Source organism: Triturus cristatus, chromosome 3_2 (genome assembly GCF_964204655.1).
Source record: "Triturus cristatus chromosome 3_2, aTriCri1.1, whole genome shotgun sequence".
Lineage (NCBI taxonomy): Eukaryota > Metazoa > Chordata > Amphibia > Caudata > Salamandridae > Triturus > Triturus cristatus.
The window spans coordinates 1,132,565,879-1,132,582,924 of record NC_140584.1 but is presented as its reverse complement, the minus strand read 5'-3'; the positions used below and the strand labels follow the sequence as shown (position 1 = coordinate 1,132,582,924).

The 17,046-nt window shown below is 42.9% G+C and overlaps 1 protein-coding gene across 3 annotated transcripts in view; it reads right to left on the bottom strand.

The window, feature by feature from the left end:
- MNT (MAX network transcriptional repressor) overlaps window positions 1-17,046 on the bottom strand; it is a 212,317-nt gene that overhangs the window by 98,929 nt on the left and 96,342 nt on the right. The gene's annotated exons all lie outside the window — the stretch shown is intronic.

The following is a 17,046-nucleotide window of genomic DNA, read 5'->3' as shown; positions in this document are numbered from 1 at the left end:
CTCTGTTCCGTGCTTTAGGCCTTTCAGTTAATCACCTTTTGGGAGCGGTGATGGATACAATCCAAGCAAAAGCCTTCGCCTCCCATGAGAGACAGAAAAATATTCACGGCCTAGCACTGCGCATCACCAAAAGAGGGTCCACTTCTGTCTGGCCATACAAGTCTTCTGGGGATAGTCTCTTCAAGCATTCCACTCATACCAAACTGCTGTCTCCAGATGCGGTCACTTCAGGAGTTGGACAGCCAGTGGTTACAAACAACGGCTCTTTTGACGATATCATTCAGATTAAGTCCGGGGAGTAGAAGAGGCGAGAAGGTGGGCACTGACCGCCTACATTTTTGGCTGGGCTAGCTGGCAGGTTCTGTTGGGTTAGGGAGTGGTTGGGCTCCTGGATTTTATTGACTAGGGAGGGGGGGCACGTCGGAAGCGGGTACGGAGTAGGGGAAGGGGGCACACTGACAGGGGGTGGGGGAGGGAGGGTAGGGGACTGGGGGGGGAAGGTTAAGCCATCTTCAGGAGAGTAGGGGATGCTGATATATGTATGGTATTGCCTGGAGGGGGGGGGATGGAGAGATGATTGATGCTTTGTTGAGTTGGAAAACAATAAAAATGTTTCAACAAAAAAAAAAATCATTCAGATTAAGTCCACAATGAGGCAAGCCATGCGATGGTGGTTGCACACACCCAACATTTCCTAAGACCTCTCATTCTGATACAGATTCCAGAATATGTGATAATGACAGATGCATCCCTCGAGGGCTGGGGCGCTCATCTCGAGGACTTGACGGTCAGGGGAAAACGGACCACCCAAAAAACAACACTCCATATCAACTTACCTGAGCTAAATACCATCTCATTGACGCCAATATCCTTCCTAACCAAGAAAGTAGGCTCATCAGTACTCATCTGATCTGACAACATCACAAGTAAGCACTAACTAACAAGCAAGGCAGAGCACGTTCACCAGCGCTATCCCTTCAAGAGCAAGAGATATGGAACCTGGCCCTTCGACACAGAATATGTGCCAAGCATAGCCAACATCCTTGCAGACTTGCTAAGCAGGACCGGCACAGCTTGCCACTAATGGGAACTCGACCAGCAAACTCTAGACCATCTTTTCCATTGCCGGGGGAAACTGGGCTTAGACCGGTTTGCGACGAGCGAGAAGACCATATGTCAGTTCTTCGCCAGTTGGCAATCGCAGATAGGATCATGGGGGAATGCATTTTTTATCAGATGGGCTGGAATTTATGCTCATGATCCTAACCTGCTCCGACCCCCCCCCACCCCCATTCCATTGATGCCGAGACTTCTAAGGTAGATGAAGAGAGCCCTGCTGGGTCCTTCTCATAGCCCCAAGGTAAACCCACCAGTTTTAGTTTACAGAGCTCCCACTCTTCTCGGAGCAGCCTCCCATGAAGTTGGAACCAATACCGACCCTGTTAATGATGAACCAAGGCCATGTCTCTCATCCCAACCCGACACCTCTTCAGTTGTCGGCCTGGCTCCTGAGTTCCATAAGTTTGCCAAACTGGATATTCCTTCAGAATGTCGAGAAATACTCGCCAATGCCAGAACACAGACCACGAATAAAACATATAAACTTAAGTGGAAGAGATTTTGTTTCTGGTGTATGGACCGCAACATCCATCATCCTTTCACATCATCAAAGGAGCAGATACTTCCGTATCTTCTTCACCTAGCAAAATCTGGTCTTTCTCACTCGTCCATTAAAGTCCATCTAGCAGTCATTTCCAGGTCTCATCAAATCAGTAACTCTCCATTGTATTGGTCCTTGAGAATAATAAAGCAATTCCTTAAAAGACTCTTCAGAAGGTTTCCTCCAGTGAAACTTCCTCTTCTTCTTTGGCATCTCAATATTGTACTGTCACAACTGATGAAACATCTGTTTGAACCAATTCACAAAGCAGAGTTAAAATACATTTCCTGGAAGACAGCGCTTCTTCTGGCACTTACTTCAGCAAATCCGGAGAGCGTCAACCAGGCATTTATGATCAAACAACCTTTTCTCCAATTCAAAACTGACAGTGTGATCCTCAGGAGTAATCCTAAATTTATTCCAAAGGTCCCGTCATACTTTCACCTAAACCTAAACCTAAACAAACCAGTCATATTAAGAAAAGATTTCCCCAATTCTCAAACACCAGCAAAAATAACATTACAAACATTAGATATCAAACAATGTCTCAAGTTCTATATATACAGGACTAACATACACAAAGCAGATCAGTTGTTTGTAGCTTATTCAATAAGGAAGAACAATGATGATATTAAAAGGTATATGTATATATAACAAGGACCTGTAAAAAATTCTCTCTCTAGGATTCCCAGGAACCTATGGTCTTTGTTATATATACATATACCTTTTAATATCATCGTTGTTATTCCTTATTGAATTGGTTAACAACAGCCCATTTTATATTTACCACACAGGTGGGTGTTATGGTGATTACTATTGCCTCTTAAACGATAGCTTAGAATATGGAGCCTTGTGACTGATATACCTTTGGAGATATTTGTGCTAAGCCCATAAGGACAAATGGAGGAGGAGTTTTACTGTGTATGTATGACAGGAGACCCATACTCCTCTATTGTAGCCACTGTGAGAATGCGTTTCAGTTTGATTGTAGGTATGAGTGAAGGAATAGTTGCAATAGTGTGTACGTGGATGGTTGTACAGATTAAACCATGGAACCTCATCAACAATTATGCAACCACATTGTGCATGTATTGATCTCATTTAAGAGATGCATTATGTTGTGTGTAATAAACTGACCCCTGAATTGATTAAAAAAAAATATTTAATTTATGTATAAATACATGATTGTGATTGTATATTTATGTTTGTGTTTTAATTATGTTACGCGAACTTGCACCAGAAAGTAAACATTGAAAGAGACAGTTTATCATTCTAGTCCTGATGAAGGTGGTTTCTGAATAATTTATAGCCACCGAAATGCGTCGACGCCCTCGTTTGTTAATTATGGTTATATTCACTGAACTTTCTATATCCAATCCTAATATCTATTGTTGGATTTTTTAAACTGATTCTTATGAAATAACCACTATATGATGATTTGAATGTTTTTCACATACTTTACTGTCTCTTGTGCACTGAATTGTGTAATTTTTAACTACAATTTTTTCATCACATTATTGTGTTTTTATATGTTTCTGGAAGAATATTTTTATTAAAATCTTAATTTTTGTAATTCATTGAGTTGTTCATCAATGTGCTTGTAGTTGTTTGTTGGGGCCCATGGTTTAGGTGGATGTGAGATCCTTCAAGCTATGTTTTGGCTCTAAAAGATTTGATTGGGAACGAATGATATGTGGTAAATCATATTAGCTTCCAAGAGAGTTCCTTTTTAGGTCTCGCCTGACCCAGCGCATGCGCTGGTCTGGCGAGACTTATTGAGAGGGCTCCAAAAAGTGCTACCAGGCCAGCCTAGAGCTACAGTGCATGTGCGCGGGCGCCACTTTTACCGCGATTACTTTCACTTTCGCGGCCACACGGCCGCTTTGATGTTTGATCGCGATCACTTTCACTTTTGCGGCCGCATAGCCAATAGGTCTCGCTTTTGGCACCTTATAAGTGTTTAGTTATGCAACTGTTGCATGGCTAAACACTTATAAGGTCCAAAAGGCGAGACCTATTGGCTATGCCAATGCTTTTTACTTGTTCTATGAGAATTGCCATTGTGTTTTCTGGCAGACCTACGTGCTCAAACTAAGTCTTCAGGACCCAAGCTGCTAAACTCAAGGTTTCTGGATGGAGAACTCTTCCCCTTTGCATAGATATATCTTGCTGTCCCAGTAATCTCTGTATGTTGTTGTGCACTATCACTATTAGGTCCAAGAACAAAGTTTGTCTCACCCACTGTGGGGCAATAAGTATCAGTATCATTTGAGACTGTTTTTCATTTGGCGATTACTTTCGGTAACAGTGGAATTGAAGAAAAGCGTAAGCAAATGTCCATAACCAGTCTATCGACCGAGCATTCCCCAAGGGAGTGGTGATGTGGGTGTCTGGACAGAAAGAATTAGCATTTTCTGGAGTTGCAAACAGAACTATTTCTGGTGTTCCCCATTGTTTAAATAGGAGGATGCTTGCCTGCTGAGCTTGTCCGCCTTAACATAGTCTTTCCCCAGAAGGTGAATTCCTGTTGTGTTTGTCTCTGGAAGGCCCACCTCCAGGAAATCTGTAGTTTTGATTGTTCGAAGGATTGTGTCCCTCCCTGTTGATTGAGATGGAACATTGTTGTAGTATATCCCAACAGTGGTTTCTGAAAGGCTTTTAAGGCAAGGAAAACTGCTCTTAGTTCCAGTACATTGATATGTAGTACCGCTTCCTGTTTTTTACAAATTCCTCTGAGTCTCTCCACATGAGCTCCCCAACCCAGATGTAAGCTGTCCGTGGCAATGGTTACTGTGGTAGTATAGTGTATAAATAGTCTCCAACTGTAACATGTGCCTTGTTCCACCACGCCATCTCCTCCTGTACCTTTTGTGTGACAACCACTAGATCTTCCCAACTTCCTGTGGCTTGTGACCATTGCTTTGTACCCATTCCTGGATTGGTCTCATGTTGCCTTGCATATTGTAGCAGGGGCATGCAAGAGGTCATCTTCCCTAGACTTTTCCGCACAGTTCTCACTGTCAGAGACCGACCCTTCTGGTAAAGGTGAGTTTCTTGAAGTATTGATACTATCCTATTTTCGCAAGGATTAGCTTTCGCTTCTTGCTCCCAAAAATATATATATTTTTTCTGGTTTTGGAGATTACTTTTCTTAGTTTATTGAAAATCCCAGATTGTGAAGTGTTGCTGTCACTATCTCTGTGTGTCTTTTGCATTTCCGTAGAGTCAGCTTTTACCAGCCAGTAGTGTAATGAAGGGTTTACATGTATCCCTGGTCTTCTTAAGTGCGCTGCCAATGCTGCCAGACACTTTGTAAATATTTTTGGTGCCGATTTTATTCCAAAGGCCAGCACTTTGAATTGATAGTATGTTCTGTCCACCGCAAAACTTAAATATTTTTTGTGTCTGTGGGATGTGAAGAAAAGCATTCTTTAGATCTATAGCTGCCATATAGTTCTCCTTTTGTAGTTGATGTATGACATCTTGCAGTGTTGTCATTTGTAATGTTTGGGTCTTTATGTACTTCTTCACGTAGCGAAAATCTAGGATAAAACGTAGGAATCCATCCTGCTTTGGTATTAGGTAATATGTTGAGCCATTTCCCCCGTTGATATCGTTCCTGTGCACTCTCTCTATTGTCTTCGTTTGTAGCAATTGTTTTTACTTATTGCATTAGACAGGCGTTTCTTCTTTTCTGTGGCCCACTTTCTTTGGTCCCCGTGCTGGTGGTTGTTTGATCAGTTCTTTGCAATATACAAATCGAATGATGATTAATATTTATTTTGTGAGAGGTAACTTTCCTTCACTTCTGGAGAAATGTTTTTATTCTTCACCCACAGGTGTTAAATACGAGTGGGGTTGATAGTGTAATGAGTCAATTGCTGGAGGGGAAAACCGCCCCCCTGTGTGGCTGTGTTCTTTCTCTTGCACGGCCCACAAGGGATAGCATAGTGGTGTTTGGTACTGCCACTGTTATCCTGCCATTTGTGTTTGACTTGTGCCCTGAAACCCTTGGCACGACAATGCACTTGAAAAACTTCCTCTGCCTCCTGGGCTTCTCACAGGTGTAGATCCTCTCTGTATAGGTCCCCTAAATTCTCTTCCTTTCAGGGGATACTCATCAATAATCATAAGCAGTGAATTATCCCCGCCCACGTGTGGGATCCCGGAGCATATAGCAATATAATATATATATATATACACATACATATACACACACACACACACACACACACACACACACACACATATATACATACATATATGTACATACATATACAGGTGTATGCCCAGATCATAAAGTATATAGAACTTTCAAACCCATACACCTACATATGTATGAATACCCACATATATGTAAATATGCAGCCCCAACAACAATCTAAAAAAACAGGGCAAACAGCCAAGATTACATCAGTTTTACTTGTATGACAGCAAGTCCCTCAAGACTCCTTGTAATAGAGACCATACACTGTAATGGTTTCATACAAGAATCCTTTATTGTCCAAAACAAGGAAGAACAAGTAATTGCAGGCAGTTTGGCCCATAGGCTGCATAAGAATAACTGTCTTAGTACAGAAAAGAGAACTGGCCCCTTGCCTTTAAGGCTTCCAAGATTCTAAGCACTTTGCCATTAAGAACTCCAGGGAATACTCTGCTCCCAGCATGCCCCACAGGTGGCAGTTAGGTCAGTTCTTTTTTCCGGCTCCTTCTGTGAGGATCCTGAGCTCGACAGTTTTCTGAGTTTTCTGTCAGGAATTGTTCTTTTTCTTGGATTTTTGCGGGTCCTCCTGTGCTGGCAGAGGTTTATCATCATTTTCTGACCGAGCTTCTTCATTTTTTTCTGTCAGAATGCTGGCTCTTTTCCACCAATGTCCATCCTGTGGAAAGAAGATGGCCATCTCAGATCCACACTCTGTGTGTATCGCCTGTCTTCCTTCCAGTCACAAGATAGACTCTTGTTCCCATTGTAAGAAGTTTTCTGCGAGGACTCTTCGCGACAGAGAGAGTATTCGCCTTCAAGCTGGGCTTGAGAGAGGAACAGCCCGGTTGGAAAGTGGCCTTGCGTGTCAAGAGCCCTCCTCTCATCAGGAACATAGACGCCAGCATCATTCTGCCTCTTCAACATCGAAAAAAACGGCAGATTCCAGACTGTTCGCCGTCGACGCCATTACCGCCGTCGAAGAAGAGGCCTACGCAGTCTCCAATGTCGAGACGGCATGAGTCTCCGTCGTCAAGAAAGGCTTCGACGTCAAAGCGTACTACCTCGAGCTCGAGGTATGTTCAGGATGTGGGTCGATCGACGTCTAAACACCCATCGACGTCGAGGCATATTGTCCAGGTCTCCCCTGAGGGCTCTCCGGTGGTTGGTGAGGAGACCCGGCGTAGGAAGCCTAAGACCCTCAGTAGCCCGGGTTCGGACTTTTCCCGTACCTATTCTCCTTCACATCTGTCAAGAGATTCTCCATCACATACTGAGGCTCCAAGAAGAACACCACGAAGATCAAGATCACCGACTGGTTTCTTCCAGAAGAAGAAGTCCGCGCAGATCGCGCTCTCCACATGCCCGCCATGTGCAATCAAGAGACAGATCTCGCTCCTATCATTCTTCTCCGAAGAGAAGGCGGCAGACGTCGCCCACCTGGTCTTCTTCCACTAGATCCTCGAATAGAGATTATTCTCCAACATTTACGTCTACACCTCCATCCAGAGTGTCACCAATTGATGAACTCACCACGTTAAATGAGGTTCTCTGTAGAGGAGCGAATAAGTTGAACATCACTATGTCAGTCCCGACTGTTTCCTCCTCGGTGATTTTCGAGACTCTCCATCACCGCTCTTCAGTCCGGCCTTTGCTTCCTCTTGTCCCTGGCATTATCGAACTTGCTACAAAGACTTTTTTGACACCGGCAACGGTGGGTTCTGTGCCCTCCCAGATAGTGAAGAAATACAAGGCCCCTGGTCAAGATCCGTTATTTCTTCGATCTGATCCTCCTCCGGATTCCATCATTGTGGCAGCAGCTAGGAAGACGCACTCATCTATGTCTTCCTCCTCAGTACCTCCGGATAAAGATAGCAAATTGATGGACTCTATAGGTAGAAGGATGTGCAACACTTCAGCATCTTTCATGAAGGTAGCTAGTGCCTCTGCTCTGCTGGGGAGATATGATAGATCCTTGTGGGATTCTCTGGGCCGTTTTGCGGATAAACTTCCAAAAGAAGATCAGCAGGATTTTCGAGAAATAATGCAAGAGGGAGGTCTAGTGGCGAATCAGGTTATTAGTGCTTCCGCTGATTCGGGTGATCTGGCTGCCCACATGTACTCCCATGGTATCTGTTCGAGGCATTCTGCTTGGTTACATTTGACTGGCCTTAAGCCCGAGGTTCAACGGAAGATCACCAATCTACCTTTCAACTGGTCTTCTCTCTTCGGTCCGCATGCGGACGAAGAAATGGCGAAGATGAAAGCAGAGTTGGACACAGGGAAAGCTGTGGGGCTTGAAAAACGGAAGGAATTTTGCAGGCGTTTTCGCTCCTACGATAAACGCCCATTCCAGCAGAGGGGTCAAACCCCTCAGTGGTCGTCACAGGGTCACCAGCAGCAGCAGAGGTCTCATTTTCATCAACGAGTCCAGGTAGAGAAAGAGGGAACAATAAGCAGCAGCCCACTACCTCAAAGCAGCCATCAAAGCAATGAGAGAGCGCTTCCTCTAAACACGTTGTCCACTCCGGTAGGAGAAAGTATTGCATGTCATCTGGAGGAGTGGAGACATATAACCGACGACAAATGGGTGTTAAATATTGTCAAGAATGGATATTTGCTACGGTTCAAGACCCCACCACCATCAGTTCCTCCGAGCGGAGGACTCCGCTTGTGTCATCCCATTTTACACGAGGAAGTAAACAGCCTTCTGCAAAAGAAAGCCATGGAGTACGTTCCTGTTCATCAGAGGCACCAGGGGATATACTCTCGATATTTCCTGGTCGAAAAAAGAGGTCCTTCAGTGGAGTACATACCAATTCTGGACCTTCACATCTTGAACAAATATATCCGCAAAGAAAAGTTTTGGATGCTTGCCCTGTACCAGATCTTCCCTCATTTACATCAAGGAGACTGGATCTGCTCCATAGATCTGCAGGACGCCTATTTTCACATTCCAGCATCCAGGAAACATCGAAAATTTCTCAGTTTTCAAATTGCTCTACGCCATTTTCAGTTCCGAGTTCTACCATTTGGCCTCAAGTCAGCCCCACTGACTTTTTCAAAGTGCATGGCAGTGGTGGCAGCTTTTCCACGCAGGTGAAGAATATTCATTTATCCATACCTGGACGACTGGCTTCTGAAGAGTTCCACTCCATCCCTACTTCAGTCGCATCTCTCCTACAGTCTCCAATTACTGAACAAGTTGGGTCTATGAGTCAATTTAAAAAAAAAAAATTTAAAAAAAAAAAATCGATTCTCAACCCGAGCATTCACTACCTAGGGTCGTCGCTGGACACCGTGGAGGCAAGCGTGTGTCCTTCAGCGGAGAGATTTTCATCGATCAGGATGAACTGTCGAGAACTCCTGCAATCACACCACCAGACAGTCAGACAAGTGTCCTCTCTCCTGGGGTCCATGGGTTCCTGCATCTTCATTGTCCCCAATGCCAGATTGCATATGCGTCCCCTGCAGCAGGCGCTGGAAGAACAGTGGGTGCAAGCGACAGGCAGTTGGGAGGATCGGATTACTCTTCCCCAATCTGCCAGGGACTCCATCATGTGGTGGACAAAGCGGTCACATCTAATGAAAGGTGTTCCCTTCCATCAAGAGACTTCGACTCAGACCATAGTTACGGATGCCTCCCTACAAGGTTGGGGTACTCATATGGATCCCTTCAAGTACAAGGACTATGGTCGGACACAGAGAGGGGATATCATTTCAACTTACTGGAGTTGAGGGCCGTCCAACTAGCCCTCAAGTCTTTCTTCCCGTCTTTTCAGTCCAGCTCCCTCTTGATTCAGACGGACAATACCACGACGATGTTTTATCTGAACAAGCAGGGAGGCACAAGGTCCAGAATTCTGTCCCTGGAGGCATAAACCATTTGGAAATGGTTACTGGCAAGACGCCTCACCATCACGGCGATCCATGTGCCGGGCGTTCTAAACGTCCAGGCAGACTTCCTAAGCAGAGAGTTTGTAGAAGTGCACGACTGTGTGCTAAACAACGAAGTCGCTCAGGATATTTTTTGAAGATGGGGGGTGCCAGACATGGACTTGTTTGCAGACGCAACAAACGCCAAATGCCCTGTCTACGCATCCAGGTTTGCCCTGTCTACGCATCCAGGTTTCACCAACCAGGTTCAAGCGGGAATGCTCTGTTGATAAGATGGTCTCAAAGCTTACTCTGAGCTTTTCCTCTGCTGCCTCTCATTCCGGCAGTGATCACCAAGTTCTACAAGACCAACTCCAGGATGATTCTGATCGCTCTGGAGTGGCCGCACCAGTGGTGGTACCTGGACCTTCTACAACTCTCCGAGGTCCCACACCGGAGGTTACCTTGCCGTCCGGACCTGCTGTCCAAGAGCCAGGGGAGAGTTTTTCACCCCAACCTCTCTTCGCTCAGGCTGACAGCAAGGCTCCTGAAGTCTTGCAGTATGGACACTTACACTTGCCAGCGGACTGTATGAACATCCTTAAGGAAGCTAAGAGACCTTCTACCAGGGCTTCCTACGCTTTCAAGTGGAAGCGTTTTTTACATTTGGTGCTTGAATAATGGTCATGACCCGGTTAGAGGACAAGAACAGGTCATTCTGCCGTCCCTCTTACACCTAGCTAAGTCGGGCTTGCAGTTCACATCTATTAAGGTACACTTAGCAGCAATTACGGCATATAGGAAGTCACCTACGCAGGGTTCTCTTTTCCAGATGCCAGTGGTGAAAGATTTTCTTGAAGGGTTAAAAAAGTTGTATCCACCAGTACGAGCCCCTTCTCCTCCATGGGTGCTCAACGTGGTCCTTACAAAACTGATGGGAGCACCTTTTGAACCAATATACAAGTCCTCCCTGCAGCACTTGTCCTGGAAAGTGGCTTTTTTGGTGGCTATTACATCAGCTTGTAGAGTTAGCGAGTTACAAGCATTGTGTTGTAAAGAACCCTACACTGTTTTTCATTCAAATAGGGTGGTTCTCAGAACTCATTCTAGTTTTCTGCCGAAAGTGGTCTCAGATTGCCACATTAATCAGGAGATCACCTTACCTACTTTTTTCTCTAATCCTTCTACTCCCCCTGAAAGGGCCCTACACTCGTTAGACCTTAAGAGAGTGTTGAAGTTTTATCTGGACAAGACCAAAGTATAAGAAAGATGGACCGATTGTTTGTCAACTACGGTCTTATTAATACAGATTTAGCAGCTTCTAAAAGGTCCATTTCAAGGTGGATAGTCTCCTGCATTTCTTTGGCCTATCAGTTGGCTAATAAGTCTCTTCAGGAAAGTCCTAAAGCACATTCAACCAGAGGAAAGGCCTCTACTACGGCCCGCCTCAGGAACAGTCCCATAGCAGAAATCTGCAAAGCAGCTACATGGCGGTCTGTTCATACTTTTTCTCGCCATTTCTGATTAGATTCAGATGCTCACGTGGCGCGGGAATCTCTGAGAAATCTGTTTGGTTGATTGTCTATTTAAACTGTATCATTGTTTTTTTATTCCTAGTGCTGGATTGCTCGTCCGCGAAGTGTGGGGTATGGGCTTGCTATTCTTTTCACTGCTTATGACTATTGATGAGTATCCCCTGGAAGAGAAGGATAAGTTACTTGCCTGTAATCCTAGTTCTCTTCCAGGGGTATACTCATCCAAGTCATAAGCACCCCTCCCGCCTCCCCGGAGGAGCAATGTTAGTACAGGGTTTAAAGAAGTTTAGTACGCCTTTACAAAAAGAACTGACCTAACTGTCACCTGTGGGGCATGCTGGGAGCAGAGTGTTTCCTGGAGTTCTTAAAGGCAACGTGCTTAGAATCTTGGAAGCCTTAAAGGCAAGGTGCCAGTTCTCTCTTCGGTACTAAGTCAAACAATAAAGGATATAAAACACGACGTGAGTGGCCTCTTCGCTCTGTGATCATTTTGTTGTGGAATATAAATATATATTGCTATATGCTCCGGGATGCAGCACGTGGGCGGGGATAATTCACTGCTTATGACTTTGATGAGTATACCCCTGGAAGAGAACTAGGATTACAGGCAAGTAACTTACCCTTACAGGGCATACATGGACTTTACAGTATTATTATCCCTTCTTAAGGTATCATCCACTGTACGTCCAAACAGCTGTTCCCCATTGATAGGTGTGTTAATTATATCCGCCTGTACCTCTGGTTTGAAACCTGGTACCCTTACAGATTCATGACGTCTGAGGGTTGTTCCTGCCGTCATTTGTCTCCTCGCTGTGTCTGCTGCATTTAATGCAGACTTTGAACAAGTATTTGCAATGTTTTCCCCCTCTTTGGCCAGGGATGCTGCCCTCTTGCAGTATTGTTCCAGCAGGTGATTCATCATCTCTGCCATATCGTCCCAGTGTTGGTAGGCGTATCTGTTGAGGCGTATCTGTTGAGCATAGCATTTGAGTTGGCTTTTCTCAAGTGAGTTGCTGCACGCACCTCATTCGAATTTTCGCCCCAGCAGGTCCATCCTCTTTCTGGCTGTGACAGCAATGATGGAGCCGCTGGCACCGTTTCTCGAATATATGAAGGTTATAAACTGCACAGTTATTTTTTAACTTGTTCCAGCACCTCTATTAAGGCTTTATTGCATGAAACACAAATTAAGTCTGAACATGAGGCATTATCCTTTTCTTTTTAATGCCGTTATCGAGCTTGCATGTATGTTGACGATATGAGTAGTTTTTGCATTAGCGGTGAATTAACATTTACACCTTTCAAGACAGCACTTCTAGGTATATGTCTTGATTTGCTATTGATTCTCACTTCACGGAACGCTAAATAGGTGATTTATATCGCGTCTGGTCACCCGGCCATTTTGAACACTGTTTGTTTATATTGGGCAGTTAACTGCACAACCATACGTTATTCTCCTTTAATACACGATTAAAAAATCTCGTTTGTTGCTTGGTTGTTTTTGGAACTTCGTTTCTCGCCTCGGGCTAATCACTTTTTCATCGTTTAATATTTTTGCCGAGGCACTGACCACTCCCTTTTACATGTTAGACTCTAGAGATGCACTTGACTCTGGTACTTTCACTTTTTACCTCTCTAAGTAGGTTCATATTGACACTCTATTTCGACATTTTGAACAGCAAATTTAAATAGATGTATGTATTTGTTTTGAACCATTGGATGGTTTCCTCATTGCATTTTTGTGTTTAATTATAGTTATTCTTGATGAAGGGCACAATGCCCGAAATGCATTGGATTGCTTTTGGAATGATACATTGATGATTATGATTACAGTTGAACTTTCATAAATATGGATTGAATTGAAGTCTATCAAATACAACTTTTGACAGCAAACTTTGACTACGACTTCTGATAACTATACAGCATTAAAAGGTTCATACCCGTCTTAAAAAGGCTTACTCATCTACTCCATTGCGCAGAACTACCGATAATTTATCCCACAAGCTCTATATGGTTTCGAATTATTAGCACTAAACGCAAGACCGGGTTGGTCTAGTCTAAAAACTGCTCTTCGAAAAAGCTATTCCAACTCTGCTTCAATTCCACAATGCAAGCTTTGACACTAGAATTAAAGACATCAGCTTGGGAATCATTAGCGCAAATATGTTGCCTGAGATTTATACACCTGCTAAAGGAACAAAAACTAGTGAGAAACTATCAAGTATATGTTGGCAGATATTGGAAAATTGATCTAACTTGTTAGCAGTAAAGTTTACTGCAAAAATAATGGAACGGTCACGTCTTGTATATACCAGGTGATGACTGCTCTTATTCTGAGACCGAGTACAAGCAGTTGTTGAAAATTATTGTGAAGAAGCGTAACAGACCAGGGATACAAGTTGTTTATTAGGATAAACTCCATATCATGTTGCCCCATTTTCAGTTATGTTGTGTGCAGGGAAAATTTGAATAGCCTCCCTTATCAGGATGTGCATTTATAAATCTTGCATCTAAGAACAGGGATTCATCCATCCTGCTTGGAAGATTCAGGGCTTAATGCAGACAATCCAAATGTGGGATGGAAGATGGTTTTGTAAGCAGTGTGCAAAATTAGATGCACTTCTATAGATTGCCACTTGTTTATTTCTCAGCTTTAAACTATTTTGCCTCACATTTTTTAGAAATACAATTGTAGGACTAGAAATAGGACGGCCAGTTAATTAATGCCTATATGATAGATATGATGTATATTGTATTTTTAAGATTACATTTTAAAAATTGTACAGTTTGTTGGCGGATTTTATTGTTGTTTTTACTGTGGTCTGTTTTGTGGTGGTTTTGTCTTTAGATGGCAATAATCTTTATTAGCAAATTAAAATTAATGTAAAAAAATTTCACAGATGGTTACATTGTCCAATTTGTCTCCCTTTAGGTTTTGGCGATGGGACGTCAAGTAGCCCTTTTGTTAAACTGCAGACGTGCCATAAATGTAGCTTGTACTTCAGAGCCAGTGTGTGTTCATTTATGTTTTTTTTTATTTGTTGACACAATAACACTTTAAATCGCCGATTTGTGTTTTTTTGTGTAGGAAGTGTGTGCTGTTTCAAAGTCTTAGCCTGTGATGAAGACATAATGGTGTTCCTCCCCCTTGGTGCATTAGTTTGTTTTACTTTCGTGTCATGATAGCATTTTGGATCTACAGCATTGATTTTTCACAAAGGAAATACAAATGCACAAATCAGCTTTCTTAAAGATAAATCAAAAATATTGGTTCTTTGTCAACGATACAATATTGTGCTGTTTATGACTTTTGACGTTACCCCTTACACCATAAGCCTTATCTTATGATTCTTTTTGTAGCCCTTGTTTAAATGTACAGATACTGCTAATGCAGTCTGTTCAGCAAGGGAGCACTACTCATACCTGCCATATTGCTGTAACCCAAGATGTTGCTTGGTTACAGGATTTGCTTTCACGGACAGATTGAGGCACCACACAATCTCACCCAAACAATACTTAAGACTTATAATAAAAAGGCATAAATGTTGGCTTTGCTAATCCTTGTTTTTATGTTGTCATCAGGCATTGATCTCTAGGTTTTAAAAGAAATATCCACTGTTTATTATTGCCTATTGCTCAATATTAAATAATGAGTGTTGCTGACGAGGTGTCACATAACAGCACATTTTGGGGAATTACAATGGCGTTTTGTTTAGAATATGTTCCGTATACTAAAATGAATAAAAAGTTACAAACGGGTAATGTGTGGAAAGGAATATAGAAATATTCTGTATCAAATGAATAAGAATACATTACCGGTAGATTGCAGACCATGGAAGAATCACTACTTGCATTTTTATTAGTTTCTGCTTGTGGCAGGCAGACCCATTCCCGTATGCGAAAAGGGTTTTTAACTACTGTTAAACGCTGTTCCAATGATATCATATTAACAGCAGCCTTCTTAGTCTGAGCTGGCATTTTTAACCACCAACATATGTGTGGGGGGTCTCTAGATGGTGGGGCACATTTATAAAGCTTTTGAGCTTTTCTGGCGTGGATCAAAAATCTTGAACATTCCAGTTTCCTAGTGCATTAAACAGAGGCGTGTGATTTAGGTCACAATTTACTTCTATGTCAAGGCTGGAGAGCAAAAGGAATGACTCAGAGGTTTGTTACACTGTTTTGGAAGAAGAAGCTTGTTTTTTACCAAAAACCCTGGTCAAAAAGACACCATGAATGCACTTCCCAGACTCTTAATATATGCACCAGTCACCAGTTTTGGAAACAATACAACTATAGAAGGAGGCCCACCGGCAAGTGAATATCTGTTATCTTCCATTGAAAAGAGTAGGTTGCCTCCTGACTGACAAATCTATTCATTTCCCAGTCCCCCAATATTGACTTCCTTTGTCACTGAAGACAGGCTTAAAACATTGCTTAGTAGAAATCAAAGGTGGTCGGGCACTTCCTAGGTTTACAGTCACCTCTGTGTCTGGTTGAGAAATCTATATTTTATCCTATATTGCTATGCCCGTTTCTAGAGATGGATACAATTTAAAGAGGATTGAGATAATTAAGGCTTCAAGCAGATTCGCTATGCCTCACAACTCTTCCCTTGTTTCTTGGGCCTGCAGGGCTTTCATTGCAAATCGTCCAGACAAGCCAAGAAAGAAAAGCTACTTTTCCTAGGGATTTAGAGAACACCCTTGAAGGGCAGATTTGACTAAACGTGAAGCTCAAAACTGGAAATGCTCACTCCGTTTCTTTCATGATCAGTAACAGACAGTGACCTCAGAGCTCATTCTTCATTTGCCATAGTGGATGGCTGTAAAGGGTCCCCTATCTGTATTAATGTTTTTAATCATCCTTTACTGCCTCTTAGGAATCGGACTTCCAAGCATCTGCATGTTGATGCTAATTCCTATTCCTACAGCTGCATGTGGAACAGCTGACCCGCAGGACACTCGACAAGCCTGCCAAAAGAAAAAGTTCAGTCCTTTCGCTCTATATTGGAACAAACATGTCCAGCCATTCAGCAGTGACCGATCTACCCGCTGAACTATTCTGCATAGTACATTTAGCAAATGCAATCTATTTGGGCCACCGCCATGGATTCACGCGTGTGTGTAATGTAAATACATAAAATTCTACAGGGAATATTTGTATAATGTAGGCCAATGAGGGCCAGATTTCTTCAGATTCCCAAGATAACTTTACAATAAGGGAATTGGTTCCATTTAGATAAATTGCTTATCTAGATAATCGGAATGAAGTTCTGGCGCATATGGCATCTATCTTTTCTGGACCCACATGAAATGCCTCTGGATTAAAACTGCTGTCCAGCATAATCAAAATTACATGTTCCCACACTGCTCCCTATCTTATATCTGTTCCAGTGACTGTACCACCAGCGTGGCGTGTTTCAGTCTTGTATCGCGGCTTCAGGGCCATTACAACTGCATCATGCATCTCCACCAATAATCTGATCACCAGATTGAAAAGACGTGTAATTAAAAAAAAAAATAATCATACAAAGCAAGGAAGATGGACACACAGACACGCAGGTAAAACATATCTATCTTTTGTAAATATTATCTATTGCCAATTCTGCGCTTTTTTCTTTGTTTTTTTTCAGCAGAAGTCCAAGAGCCAATTCACTTTACTATGTACATCACGCACTTCTTTCTTATAAGCTTGTAATCTAAAGTTCACTAACTGATCATGTTAGAGACACTTAGGTGATCATTTACCGACTGAAGACACAATCCCACATG